Source organism: Pipistrellus kuhlii, unplaced genomic scaffold (assembly GCF_014108245.1).
Source record: "Pipistrellus kuhlii isolate mPipKuh1 unplaced genomic scaffold, mPipKuh1.p scaffold_m20_p_2, whole genome shotgun sequence".
In the NCBI taxonomy this organism is placed as follows: domain Eukaryota; kingdom Metazoa; phylum Chordata; class Mammalia; order Chiroptera; family Vespertilionidae; genus Pipistrellus; species Pipistrellus kuhlii.
This window is the reverse complement of record NW_023425515.1, coordinates 29,679,388-29,692,475: the sequence shown is the minus strand read 5'-3', so window position 1 is coordinate 29,692,475 and position 13,088 is coordinate 29,679,388. Positions and strand designations below refer to the sequence as shown.

The 13,088-nt window shown below is 35.5% G+C and overlaps 1 protein-coding gene across 2 annotated transcripts in view; it reads right to left on the bottom strand.

The window, feature by feature from the left end:
- Nucleotides 1–13,088, bottom strand: part of NAALADL2 (N-acetylated alpha-linked acidic dipeptidase like 2) — a 1,040,385-nt gene that overhangs the window by 848,843 nt on the left and 178,454 nt on the right. For both annotated transcript variants that reach the window (XM_036443754.2, XM_045583692.1), the window contains exon 2: nucleotides 5,965–6,073. The gene's annotated coding sequence lies outside the window, so the exon portion shown is untranslated. The remainder of the gene's footprint in view (nucleotides 1–5,964; nucleotides 6,074–13,088) is intronic.

The following is a 13,088-nucleotide window of genomic DNA, read 5'->3' as shown; positions in this document are numbered from 1 at the left end:
TACTAATAGAGACCTGGTGCACAAAATTTGTGCACTTGTGGGGGTCCCTCAGCCTGGCATGTGCCCTGTTGCAGTCCAGGAGCCCTCATGGGATGTCTGATTGCAGGGTGAACATGGGCCAATGGCTGGACCCCCGACCAATTGCAGTGACCACCTTGGCTGACCTGGTGCCAATGGGTGTCATAGCGTGGTCATCCAGAATGTCATCTGGATGGTCATCCTGCTGTTCAGTCATTTCGTTGATTTGTATATTATGATTTTTTTATTATAGAAGTTATGTTTTATTGATTTCTATGGACTGATGTGTGATATATGTTTTAGGTTAGCTCTCAAAAAGCTGGTCACCCTAGTATTTGGACATGAAGTGAAAGAGATTTAACTGGGCTGAAGATAAGTATTTAGGAGTTTAAAAAAACCATATCCATCTTTGTGCTACTTTTTAAATTCTCACACTACAACATAATACTGTATTGTAATCATTTGTATCTCCACTACACAGTGAGCATCCTGAGGAAAGAAACGCTAACATAATTACTTTTGTTTCTCCAGTACTTAACATAGTATCTGGCATATAATATGCTCACATAAATATATGCATGAAATTGTCTTTATAAAAATTTAAAGAGCATTTAAAAGTATTAACATGCTGCATATGGTAGAAATATTTTATATATGAAAAAGAAAGCCAAAAAAAAGAGAATGAGTTTTGCATTGGCATAATCTTTGATTTAAAAGGTGAACATTCAGCTAGAAAAAGATCAATTTTAGAAATAGTTCTCTTGAAAAGACAACTATGAAAAGATGTTTCAAGGACAAGACAGTACTTCATAAATACACAAGCATGAAATTCATAACATGTTAGGTTAACACAAGACCATATGTCAAATTTTCAAGGAAATGTTACAGATTTATAATATATCAGTTATATAAGGAAATAAAGCCCCTTGTGTAAAGATAATTTTCAGCATGAAGTCCTGAATGAATTGTTGCCAAACTGATTAATATGGTTGAAAGTTGATATATTTGAAATTTATATAAAAAACTATGGTTAAAAATCTTTAAAAACCTTATAAAATTAGGCAGGAGATGTCTAATATTGCTATTTATAAAAACTAAAAATTGATGACTCAAAGTTCTTTCCCTTTAAAATATTACTTAGCTCTTGATTACTGACTTAATTTCCTACATAAGTAAATTTCTTCTGTTTCTTAAAAAGAAAACTATTTCAAGTCTATCTTCTAAAGTACAACATTCTGAAAAATAGATATAAAGTAATTTAAATAATTTCAGTTTCAAGGAAAGATCCTAATGATACAAAAATCACCATTTCTACCAGAAATAGTACAATTTAAATATTTTTTCTATTGAAATTCTTTTTATGGATTTTTCTATTAGTTAATTGCATTATATAGTACAAACCAAAAAATAAGGCAATGACTTAATTAAATTTTATTTTTAAAAAGATACAGAAATACCCTGGACATATTGTGGGTTCAGTTCCAGACCACTGCAACTGAGTCAATATCACAAAAAAAGCAAATTGCAAATGTTTCCCAGTGCATATAAAATCATGTTGTGTTACATATGTACTAGTATATATTATATGTGTATTTAAAATTATGTCTACTATAGTCTTTTAAACACAATATCATTATGTCTACATAATATGCAAACTTTATTGTTAAAAGGTACTAATCATGCTCTGAGCCTTCAAGGAGGTATAATATGCTTGCCAGTAGAGGTCTTGCCCTACTATAATCAAAGATGACTATAACAGATATATATATATATAAAAGCCTAGAAAACCAAATGACCAAACGACCAAATGACTGGTCAACAATTCTCTATAACACATACTGACAACCAGGGGGCAAATGTTCAATGCAGGAACTGCCCCCTGGTGGTCAGTGCAATCCCACAACCAACTTCCTGAGGTCCCTCCCCCCGCCCGCTGGCCCAGATCAGCCCCAATCACTGGCTAGGCCTAGGGATCCCACCTATGCATAAATCCATGCACCGGGCCCCTAGTATAATAATATAAAAGCTGGAAATATTGAAAGAATCTCCAAAATGTGACACAGAGATCTGAAGTGAGCAGATGTTATTGGAAAATGACCCCAATAGACTTGCTTGACTTAGGGTTGCTACAAAACTTGTAAAAAGCGCAATATCTTAAAGGCACATAAAAACACAGTATGCTTGTAGATTCAGTCAACAAAGCGAATGTCTTGAGTTGATTAACTAGACAAATCATTGTTTAGATGAAATTACATTGGGGGAGGGGGTAAGGACAGATAAAGTGCCTCAATAATTTTGTCATCAGAATTCTTCCCTATTTTTCTCTTGTATGGGATTTAAAGTATCAGCAAGACTCTACTGTAATCCAGTGTATTATAAATGCACAGCTCCTGAGTGCTATAAGGATGTTTATGACAGTAGGTTTTATTTTTCCATTGAATTGCTGCTGTTAGCTCATTCAACTGCCTTTAAAAAAAAATTAATCATGTACTCTAAGTAAAGGCTTAAGAAAAATAAAATTGTGAAGAGTAAATAATGGGACAAATCACATTTGTTAAACATTTTAGTGAGAACTTCATCCGGAAAAATAAAAATTGTAATAATTGAATTTACTTTGGCTTAAAGAGACCCAGGAAGGGGTAGCAAATCTTAGGCACCACAAAACGCCTTTAACAGGCTCCAGCATTGAGCCATTCACTGATACGTGATTTCTAATTACTTTTGCAGTTTGTCTCTGTTTAACACAGTCACATCTAATTGACCAGAAAATTTTGGTTAGAATGTACTAAGCTGTGGCTAAATTTTTACTGTTATTATTCTGGTTTCTTTGTGAACATCTCAACTTTACTGCATCATTAAACCTTAAATTAGATTTTGATAATAAGGATATTTTATAGAATTGTTCAAACAACTGCAATATTCAAGTAGAAGCCACAGTATTCTTAACTCCACTGTCATCTCTTCTTAAAAATATTCTTACACCTTCTTTCTGGGTTATTAAAAACAATGGCACTTTGATTTCAATTAAACACTTCATTTGAAAGCCATGATTAATAAATGTCAGATGTTAAAGGTGATTTTTATGTTAAGTGGATTTCAGAGCATCTTTTGTAGAACCAAAGGAATTTAGGCCTGAGGGTCTTCAGTTTCAGAACTGCTTATGAGGTGTATTTACAAGCAAGGTGCCAATTAACTACCTCCATTTAGAAACTTGCAATTCTTATTTTCATGTTGGGAATGTGAGCTAAGCAAAGGGTTAGACATTCCTGTCATTAATTTTCTAAGCCTAAAAAAAAAAAAAAAATGAGTTTATTATATAAATGCCTACTTTGTGCATTACCAAAGTAATGAAGGTAAACATGTATAACTAGAGAATTAAAAAATGCTTAGTGACACTGGTAAAACAAGCCAATAAAACACAAAAAGCATCATTATAAAGCCTCCATGTCTGGCTTCACTTAAATTATATCTGATACATTATCACTTTTTGTTGTTGTTGTTGTTTAAAAAAAAATAAAAGAGCTGAGACACATTGTTAATGTCAGATATTGTGGGTAAATTAAAAAAAATACAACAGATCTAACCAGGTCTAGTCAGTTTGAGCATTAACATTCAAGTATTTTTTCTAACTTGGCTATCAATGAAGTAGAACAGCAAATACTTAAAATCCTTACAACAATGTTGGACTATGAAGTCTAATGCAAAAGACTCTTAAAACATTTTTTTTCTGATTATATATCTTAAGCAGGAACAGTTTGTACTAACACATGGAAAAGATTTCCTGAAGATAAAAAGCATGTATCATACACTACACCCATTCTCAAAATTTATTATACCAGAAGTAACTTGAATTTGTTCATAATTGCATATAATCATGAAGTGAAAACCTACAGAAGTAATAAAGAAAGAAGCTAATGGGAGAGCCCAACTAAAGGCATGCAAATTCTGGGTTCCATTTACCACTGGACAACACACGTGGCTTCTACAGCCATGAGTTCAATTTTCCAGTAGACATAAATTCTGACTTAAATTGAGCCAAAGAGAATAGCTAAGACCCCTAGAGTATATTGACTTGGCCCACTTCCCATCTTCCACTAAGCTTGCTGCCTAATTACCATTAGCCTCTGATAAAATGCATTTATTTTCTCAGCTAAAATATCTGTTTGAAAGTCAGTAAAAGGTGATAAAAAAGAGATATGTATATGTCATCACTATAAATTAAAAATAAAGAGGGAAAGTGGATAGAGCTAAAAATTGTTAGAGACGATACTTATAACTACCACTTTCATTTTTGTCTATATAAAATAACATTTGTATTAAACTGTTAGTTAAAATATTAATTAAAAAAAAAACTAAGAGCGGAGACCAGTTTGGCTCAGTAGATAGAGCGTCAGTGGATTGAAAGGTCCCTGGTTCCATTCTGGTCAAGGGCATGTATCTTGGTTGTTGGCACATCCCCAGTAGGGGGTGTGCAAGAGGCAGCTGATCAATGACTCTCTCTCATCAATGTTTCTAACTCTCTATCCCTCTCTCTTCCTCTCTGTAAAAAAATCAATAAAATATATTTAAGAAAAACAAAAGAAAACTAAAAAACTGCTAATCAGTAATTTATGGGGTAAGTCTTATTCTTGGAATACAGTTCTAGATGCAAAGTTTTCATTCTGAGTGAATTAATAAAAACAAAAATTTTTAAACTCACAAAATATTAAACTGATGAATTGATTGTTTTATGTTAAAAAATAACTTTTCCCTTAATTCTATTGTATAATTCCAGGGGAAATCCAAAGCAAACAGTTTACTTTTATTTTACTTATTTTTAATTACATAAGCATGATAAACACAAGAGCTCAACAGACGCTCAGCAATATTGTATTTTACATAGTTACAACATTTTATAATCATTTGTTGAATTGGAAATGACCTTAGAATTTATTCAATCCAATGGCCAAGTTCAATCCCCCACTATACACGATTTACTTTGTTGTCCAGTGTTTAAAATGCTTGAATCTGAATGGTTTTGGAAAGAGTACAGTCTCTTTCCCACAGGCCCACCTTTCACTCCCAGCCACTTCACAGATGTAAATTACAAAGCACATGCATTTGTCACCCTTCCCTGATTAATCTAATTCTTTCAATTCAAAATCAAGGAAAAACTCGGAGGGTTAAATGGTACATCGAAGTTCCCAAAGTGTGTTGATGGCCATTCTGGGCCTGCTCAGATATCCTAGATCTTGGTCACATGTTGCACTGGGGCTTTTGCATCATCCATGTCATGTAAAGTGTTATACATAGGAAGCCTGAACCAGAATTTGAATACTGACAGCAGCTAGTGCTCCACAGAGTAAAATACTCTAATCACATATTAGCATTAAACCCCCTTCCTCCAAGCTGGGAGTGTCAAGGAGTTATAAACTCCTTTCAGAACACATCTTTAAAAGTTCACAGTCTATGTGAGGGTATAGAGAAACAGATATTACAAAAGGTTAACAAATCCGAATTAACTTGGGATAAATAAGCAATGCAAAGTCATGGTATATCATAGCACAAACAGCAATGGTGTTGTCATTTTTAAGCAAAACCACTGGCACAACTTAAACTAAAAAGCGAGAATAATGTGATCACATTTAATGCAATTTACAATTGTATAAAAATGAATTGATACCACAAAGGCAAGGAAATTGTAACAACTGCAACAGCCACACAAAAATTTAAATATTTAGATAATATTCTACAAAGAATTTGGGCTCAACTCCATGAAGTAAAAGCTGAATATAATTTGGCATACATAAGCCTTTGCAATAGAATAATGCTTGCATTTTCATGTGGTTTTTTTTTTTTTCAAAGTTAGCAGCTATTGGCACAATGTAGAGTTATGCTAACTTACCTTATTAAAAGTTAATTCAAGAGTAAAAGTCTAACATTCTAATTAAAGTAATGAGGTCTTACCTCAATTGAAAGATCCTAGGACAACCAGAGGGTCTTTGCGGGTTACGGGACTCTGACAGGCTGAACCCAAGGCTCTTCATCCAGGTGCCTAACAGTCAAAGCCCATTTCCTGTTCATAAAAACAAAAACAAAACAAACAAACAAAAAACCAGAGATGATCAATTTGAATTGGAAGCTATACTAGATAATTTAAAGTTGGCTCCTGAATTTATTCTTTAGTTAATGCTTTTCAGAGTTTCTTTATCAGTTACTTTCTATTGTAAGCATCTCTATTTCTTCTTTCTTTCTTTTTTAGAAGTCAAGAATGTATAAATCCACTTTTTTTTTTAAGCACGGTATTTTATTTCAAGGACAAATGTATACGCACACACACAAATACTTCCTTCTCTTGCTATCACTTGTACATATGTATAAATATATACATATATATATGTATATATTTATAAGTATGTATAAATATATACATATGTACTTTAATTTAGCTAGCCTCAATGGCACACATACTTTGTGACATGCACAACTCACACAATAAAATGTAAAGCAAAAGACACATAACTGGACACAAAGTTTATTTTCTCTTTGGAGAAAATGGGCCAACCAAAGGAAGAAATGCTTAGTAGAAAGAGCATTGTAGGGCAGAGAGCTTGGCAATTCTGTTGAACACTGTGTGGCCTCAGGTAATTTCTGTAACTCTTTAAATATAAATTTGTTCAGTTTAAAAGATAAGAAGTAGGTTAAACTATAGTGGTTAGAAACATTGCATATAATGTGCCTAGCACATTGCCCAACATGTACTAAGCACTCAATAATTATTATTATTACATATCAATAGTATTTTAGGACACTGACAACCTTTCCTATTGTTTTATATCCTCTTCTAGTATGCCAAGATTGGTTATACAATATTTCACATTTGTGAGCTGTGATAAGTAACAATGCATTTTATCACATGTTTATGACATGGAGAAAATTCTTGCCCTTTTGTTAGGTTAGTTTTTTTCTTTTTCTTTTTTTGTTTTCTTTTGTTTTTTGCATTTATATCTTTTTCTCCTGAATTTCAAAATTACCCATCTATCTTAAGCTTTATTTTTTCAAATTTAATTTTATTGATTTCATAGAGGAAGGGAGAAAGAGAAAGAGAGAAACATCAATGATGAGAGAGAATCATTGATTGGCTGCCTCCTGCATGCCCTACAATGGGGACTTAGCCTGCAACCCGGGCATATGCTATGACCAGGAATCAGACTGTGATCCTCTAGTTCATAGGTTGATGCTCAACCACTGAGCCATGCTGGCCAGGCTTTCTTAAGCTTTATATAATAAAAATAATAATATGTCATCAACCACCAAAATACTTTAATAAAATAATATTTCTGAATTTTAATCTCAAAGTCCTCTGCTTTTAGGAAAACAATTGTCTGTTAGATCCTGTAGGTTCATCCAGTTTGGAAGTCCCAAACAACTGTTCTTTCTTTCCTCATAAATTTCAAAGATTCTTGGTAAGAGCAACCTAACTTTGTTAATATGTGAATTATAAGTTTTTTGGACTAACTTATTATCAAGTAAAAGTCCTTCTTTCAAGATTATTGACATTACATCATTATTACAGATAAATATACACGTGCACCCATATACACAGTTCAGGACACTTTCAAATATTTCATTTGTGGGGGATGAAAAGAATATGAAATGGGGAGGGTTGAAGTTCTGGACCTAATTTTCATCTTTTATTTAAAAGAGCCTCAAGCCAAAACCGGTTTGGCTCAGTGGATAGAACATCGGACTGTGGACTGAAGGGTCCCTGGTTGATTCCGGTCAAGGGCATGTACCTTGGTTGTGGGCACATTTCCAGTAGGGGTGTGCAGGAAGCAACTGATCAATGATTCTCTCTCATCAATGTTTCTAACTCTCTATCTTTCTCCCTTCCTCTCTGTAAAAAATCAATAAAAATATATTAAAATAATAAAAAATTAAACAATAAAAGAGCTTCAAGATTCTATTTATGGGCAAGGTTGTTCAATAAATCAATTACTGTCTCAGTACAAATGTAGGCTTTTCCTTTCCCTCAGCATGGAAATGAGGAAATGCCTGTAACAAAAAAAATGGTTATAGGCATGCTCACAATGATTTTTAAGTCTTCAAGCTACAAATCAAGTTATCGGGTCTAGTAATACTTAATGTCGTTTTTTAACATTCGTTTAAAATCTTGCTTGGCATTGACTTGTATTGACATAACCTTCAAATACGTGGTATCTACAGAACGTGTGAAGTGCAATTAACAAGTTTTGCTTGAAAAAGTTTGTGTTTGGTTTGGTTTTTGTTGCAAACTAGGGCTAAGAAGATGGCGGATGAAGAGCATATTCGGCACTGCATGCTTTACGAGTTCCAATTAGGAAGAAAAGCAAGTGAGGCTGCAAAAAACATCTGTAGTGCTCTTGGTCAAGATGCAGTTAGCTCCAGAAAATGCCAGCGTTGGTTTGAGAAATTTCGCGAGGGAAATTTTTCGTTAGATGACAAGAGTGGTCGAGGCAGTGTGTCCAATTTTCATCAAGAAGCTCTTCAAGCTTTTTTGGTGCAAAATCCTCAAATTACCCAACAAGAGCTTGCGACAACTTTAAATTGTTCACAAAAAACAATTTCCAATCAATTGCGTGCACTTGGCAAAGTCCAAAAGTTTGGAAAATGGGTTCCTCATGTGTTGACCAACAACAACCGTAATCAAAGAGTCACAATTTGCAGTTCGCTCCTCTCTCGTCAAAACCGTTTGCCGTTTTTAGAGCAAATTGTTACCGGAGATGAAGAATGGGTGCTGTATGTTAATTTGAAAAGGCGGCCTCAATGGTTGGACAAAAATGAGGCTCCGCAGCCCACGCCAAAACCTGACTTGCATGCGAAAAAAGTGATGTTGTGTGTTTGGTGGAATTTTAAAGGAATTCTTCATTATGAACTTCTACCATCTAACCAAACCATTACAAGTGCAGTGTATAGTGCCCAATTGGAAAGGCTAGCCCAAGCTTTAAGAGAAAAAGAACCTGCACTGATTAATCGGAAGGGCGTAATTCTTGACCACGATAACGCACGACCACATACTGCAAGAATCACTGCTGAAAAACTGCGCCAGTTGGAATGGGAAGTTCTCCCTCAACCTGCATATCCTCCTGATATTGCCCCTTCTTCCGATTACCATTTGTTTCGTTCTTTGCAAAACTTTCTTCTTGGAAAAAAATTTAATAATGAAGAATGCCTCAAAAATGCATTGACCGAATTTTTTGCATCACAATCACAAGAATTTTACAACAGAGGGATTAAAATGCTTCCTGAGCATTGGGCACAAGTAGTAGAAAACAACGGCAACTATATTGTTGATTAAATTTTGTTGTATTGTTTAAATATCAATAAATTCGATTTTAAAAAAGTATTAGAAAACGACATTAATTATTACTAGACCTAATACATGAAAATTTAAGATACATGGGCCTTTTTTCCTAACTCTACTCTTAGAATTTAATTGGATAAAAATGGCATGTTTCCTTATGCATCCTATATTTGATTAAAAATCAAACTGAAGGGAAGCACCAGCCAGTCTCCAAAAAACTACCTACATTGTATTGATTGGGTTAGAGAGCTGAAAAGTCATATATCAGTTTGTCTAACAAAGTGCCTTTGATTAATCCTTACTTATTCTAACACCTTATTCAAGATTCTATTCACTAAATGAAATTAACTCTAGTTTCAAGTATTGAGATACATTATTCAGGATGTGTTGTTTTTTTTTCTGGTTGTTAGAAAACGTTGCTTGAATGAGTTCTTTATGGACCTTTCAAGTATTATCTAGTTAGAATAGTAGAGCTAGAATGAAACTTACAGATTATCTCCTTGAAGTACACAATTCTCTACATGATATACCACTAACTGTTTTATTTGATAATATATTTCACCCTGCTCTATATCCAATGTTCCAGGGATAAAATATCATAAATGAAAAGCCCTACTTGTCTAGAGAATTCTTCTCCATATGGTGTTTTAAATGGTATATACTTGTATCAGAAAGGCAAAATGGTACATACAACTCTGGAAATTGTCTTTAGTTCTGATGATGGCTTGATCTTATAAGTAATCCTATATAATAACGAGGTAATATGCAAATTGTCCATCACTCCAATGCACAAGATGACAGCCCCCATGTTGTCAAATATGGCCACCCCATGTGGACACAAGATAGTCACCACAAGATGGCTGAGAGGGGATGGCAGTTGTGGGCAGTCAGGCCAGCAGGGTAGGGTAGTTGGAGGAGATCAGGTCTGCAGGGGAGGACAGTTAGGGGCAACCGGGACATCAGGAGAGGGAGAACAGGGGCAACCAGGCTGGCAAGGGAGGGAAGTTAGGGGTGACAAGACCAACAGGGGAGGACAGTAGTGGGCAACCAGGCCAGCAGGGAAGAGGTTAGGGGTGACCAGGCCAGCAGGGAAGGCAATTGGGGAAAATTGGGCTGGCAGGGGAGCAGTTAGGTGTCAATCAGGGTGGCAGGCAGAAGTGATTAGGGGCAATCAGGCAGGCAGGCAGGTGAGCAGTTGGGAACTAGCAGTTCACCAGTATTAGGACTAAACTGGCAGTTGGACATCCCTCGTGGGGTCCCAGATTACATAGGGTGCAGGCTGGGCTGAAGGACAACCCCCCCCCCCCCCATGCATGAATTTCATGCACTGGGCCTCTAGTATCGGGTCTAGTAATACTTAATGTCGTTTTTAACTCGTTTAAAATCTTGCTTGGCGTTGACTTGTATTGACATAACCTTCAAACACGTGGTATCTACAGAACATGTGAAGTGCAATTAACAAGTTTTGCTTGAAAAAGTTTGTGTTTGGTTTGGTTTTTGTTGCAAAACTAGGGCTAAGAAGATGGCGGATGAAGAGCATATTCGGCACTGCATGCTTTACGAGTTCCAATTAGGAAGAAAAGCAAGTGAGGCTGCAAAAAACATCTGTAGTGCTCTTGGTCAAGATGCAGTTAGCGCCAGAAAATGCCAGCGTTGGTTTGAGAAATTTCGCGAGGGAAATTTTTCGTTAGATGACAAGAGTGGTCGAGGCCGTGTGTCCAATTTTCATCAAGAAGCTCTTCAAGCTCTTTGGTGCAAAATCCTCAAATTACCCAACAAGAGCTTGCGACAACTTTAAATTGTTCACAAAAAACAATTTCCAATCAATTGCGTGCACTTGGCAAAGTCCAAAAGTTTGGAAAATGGGTTCCTCATGAGTTGACCGACAATAACCGTAATCAAAGAGTCACAATTTGCAGTTCGCTCCTCTCTCGTCAAAACCGTTTGCTGTTTTTAGAGCAAATTGTTACCGGAGATGAAGAATGGGTGCTGTATGTTAATTTGAAAAGGCGGCCTCAATGGTTGGACAAAAATGAGGCTCCGCAGCCCATGCCAAAACTTGACTTGCATGCGAAAAAAGTGATGTTGTGTGTTTGGTGGAATTTTAAAGGAATTCTTCATTATGAACTTTTACCATCTAACCAAAGCATTACAAGTGCAGTGTATAGTGCCCAATTGGAAAGGTAGCCCAAGCTTTAAGAGAAAAAGAATCCGCGCTGATTAATCGGAAGGACATAATTCTTCACCATGATAACGCACGACCGCATACTACAAGAATCACTGCTGAAAAACTGCGCCAGTTGGAATGGGAAGTTCTTCCTCAACCTGCATATCCTCCTGATATTGCCCCTTCTTCCGATTACCATTTGTTTCGTTCTTTGCAAAACTTTCTTCTTGGAAAAAAATTTAATAATGAAGAATGCCTCAAAAATGCATTGACCGAATTTTTTGCATCAAAATCACAAGAATTTTACAACGGAGGGATTAAAATGCTTCCTGAGCGTTTGGCACAAGTAGTAGAAAACAACGGCAACTATATTGTTGATTACATTTTGTTGTATTGTTTAAATAAATTCGATTTAAAAAAGTATTAGAAAACGACATTATTACTAGACCTAATACAAACATATTAAAGCAAAAATTTTGAATTTTCCTTTCTTTTTTTTTTTATTATGGTAACATTAGTCAGTATGAACATATACATTTCATGTGTGGTTTACTAATTTACAAAATCTGTATATAGGACCATGTGCCCATCACCCAGAGTCAAATCTTCTCCTGTCACCTCATATTAAGACCCCTTTCTTTCCTCCACCCCCTCCCTCTGGCAACTACCACAATGTTTTTTGTGTTTATAAGTTTCAGTTTTTATATTCCACATATAAGTGAAATCATGTAGATCTTAGCTTTATCTGTTTGACTTATTTCACTTTCAATAATGTCCTCAAGGTCCATCCATGTTGTTGTAAATGACACTGTTTCATCCTTTCTTATGGATGTAGTACTCCATTGTGTATATATACCAAATCTTTAAAATATATATATATATATATATATATATATATATATATATATATATATATATATATATATTATTGATTTTTTACAGAGAGGAAGGGAGAGAGATAGAGAGCCAGAAACGTCGATGAGAGAGAAATATCGACCAGCTGCCTCCTGCACATCCCTCACCGGGGATGTGCCTGCAACCCATGTACATGTTCTTGACCGGAATCGAACTTGGAACCCCTCAGTCCACAGACCTACGCTCTACCACTGAGCCATACCGGCTCCAGCTATACCACATCTTTTTTATCCAATCCTCTATCATATGGTATTCTGGCTGTTTCCAACTCCTGGCCACCATGAACAATGCTGCAATGAATATAGAAATGCATATATCTTTGCGAATAAATAATTTCAAGTTTTTTGGGTATATAACCAGGAGTGGGTTTGTTGGGCCCTATGTTAGCTCTTTTTAATTTTTTGAGAAATCACCAGACTAATTTCCATAGTGATTGTACTAGTCTACATTCCTACCAGCCATGAATGAGGTTCCCTTTTTGCCACAACCTCTCCAACACTTGTTGTTGCTTGTCTTGTTGATAATGGCCACTCTAACTGGTGTAATGTGGTATCTAATTGTAGTTTTAATTTGTATTTCCCTGATTGCCAGTGAGGTTGAACATCTTTTCATATATCTATTGACTATTTGTATGTCTTCTTGGGAGAGGTGTATTTTCAAGTCCTT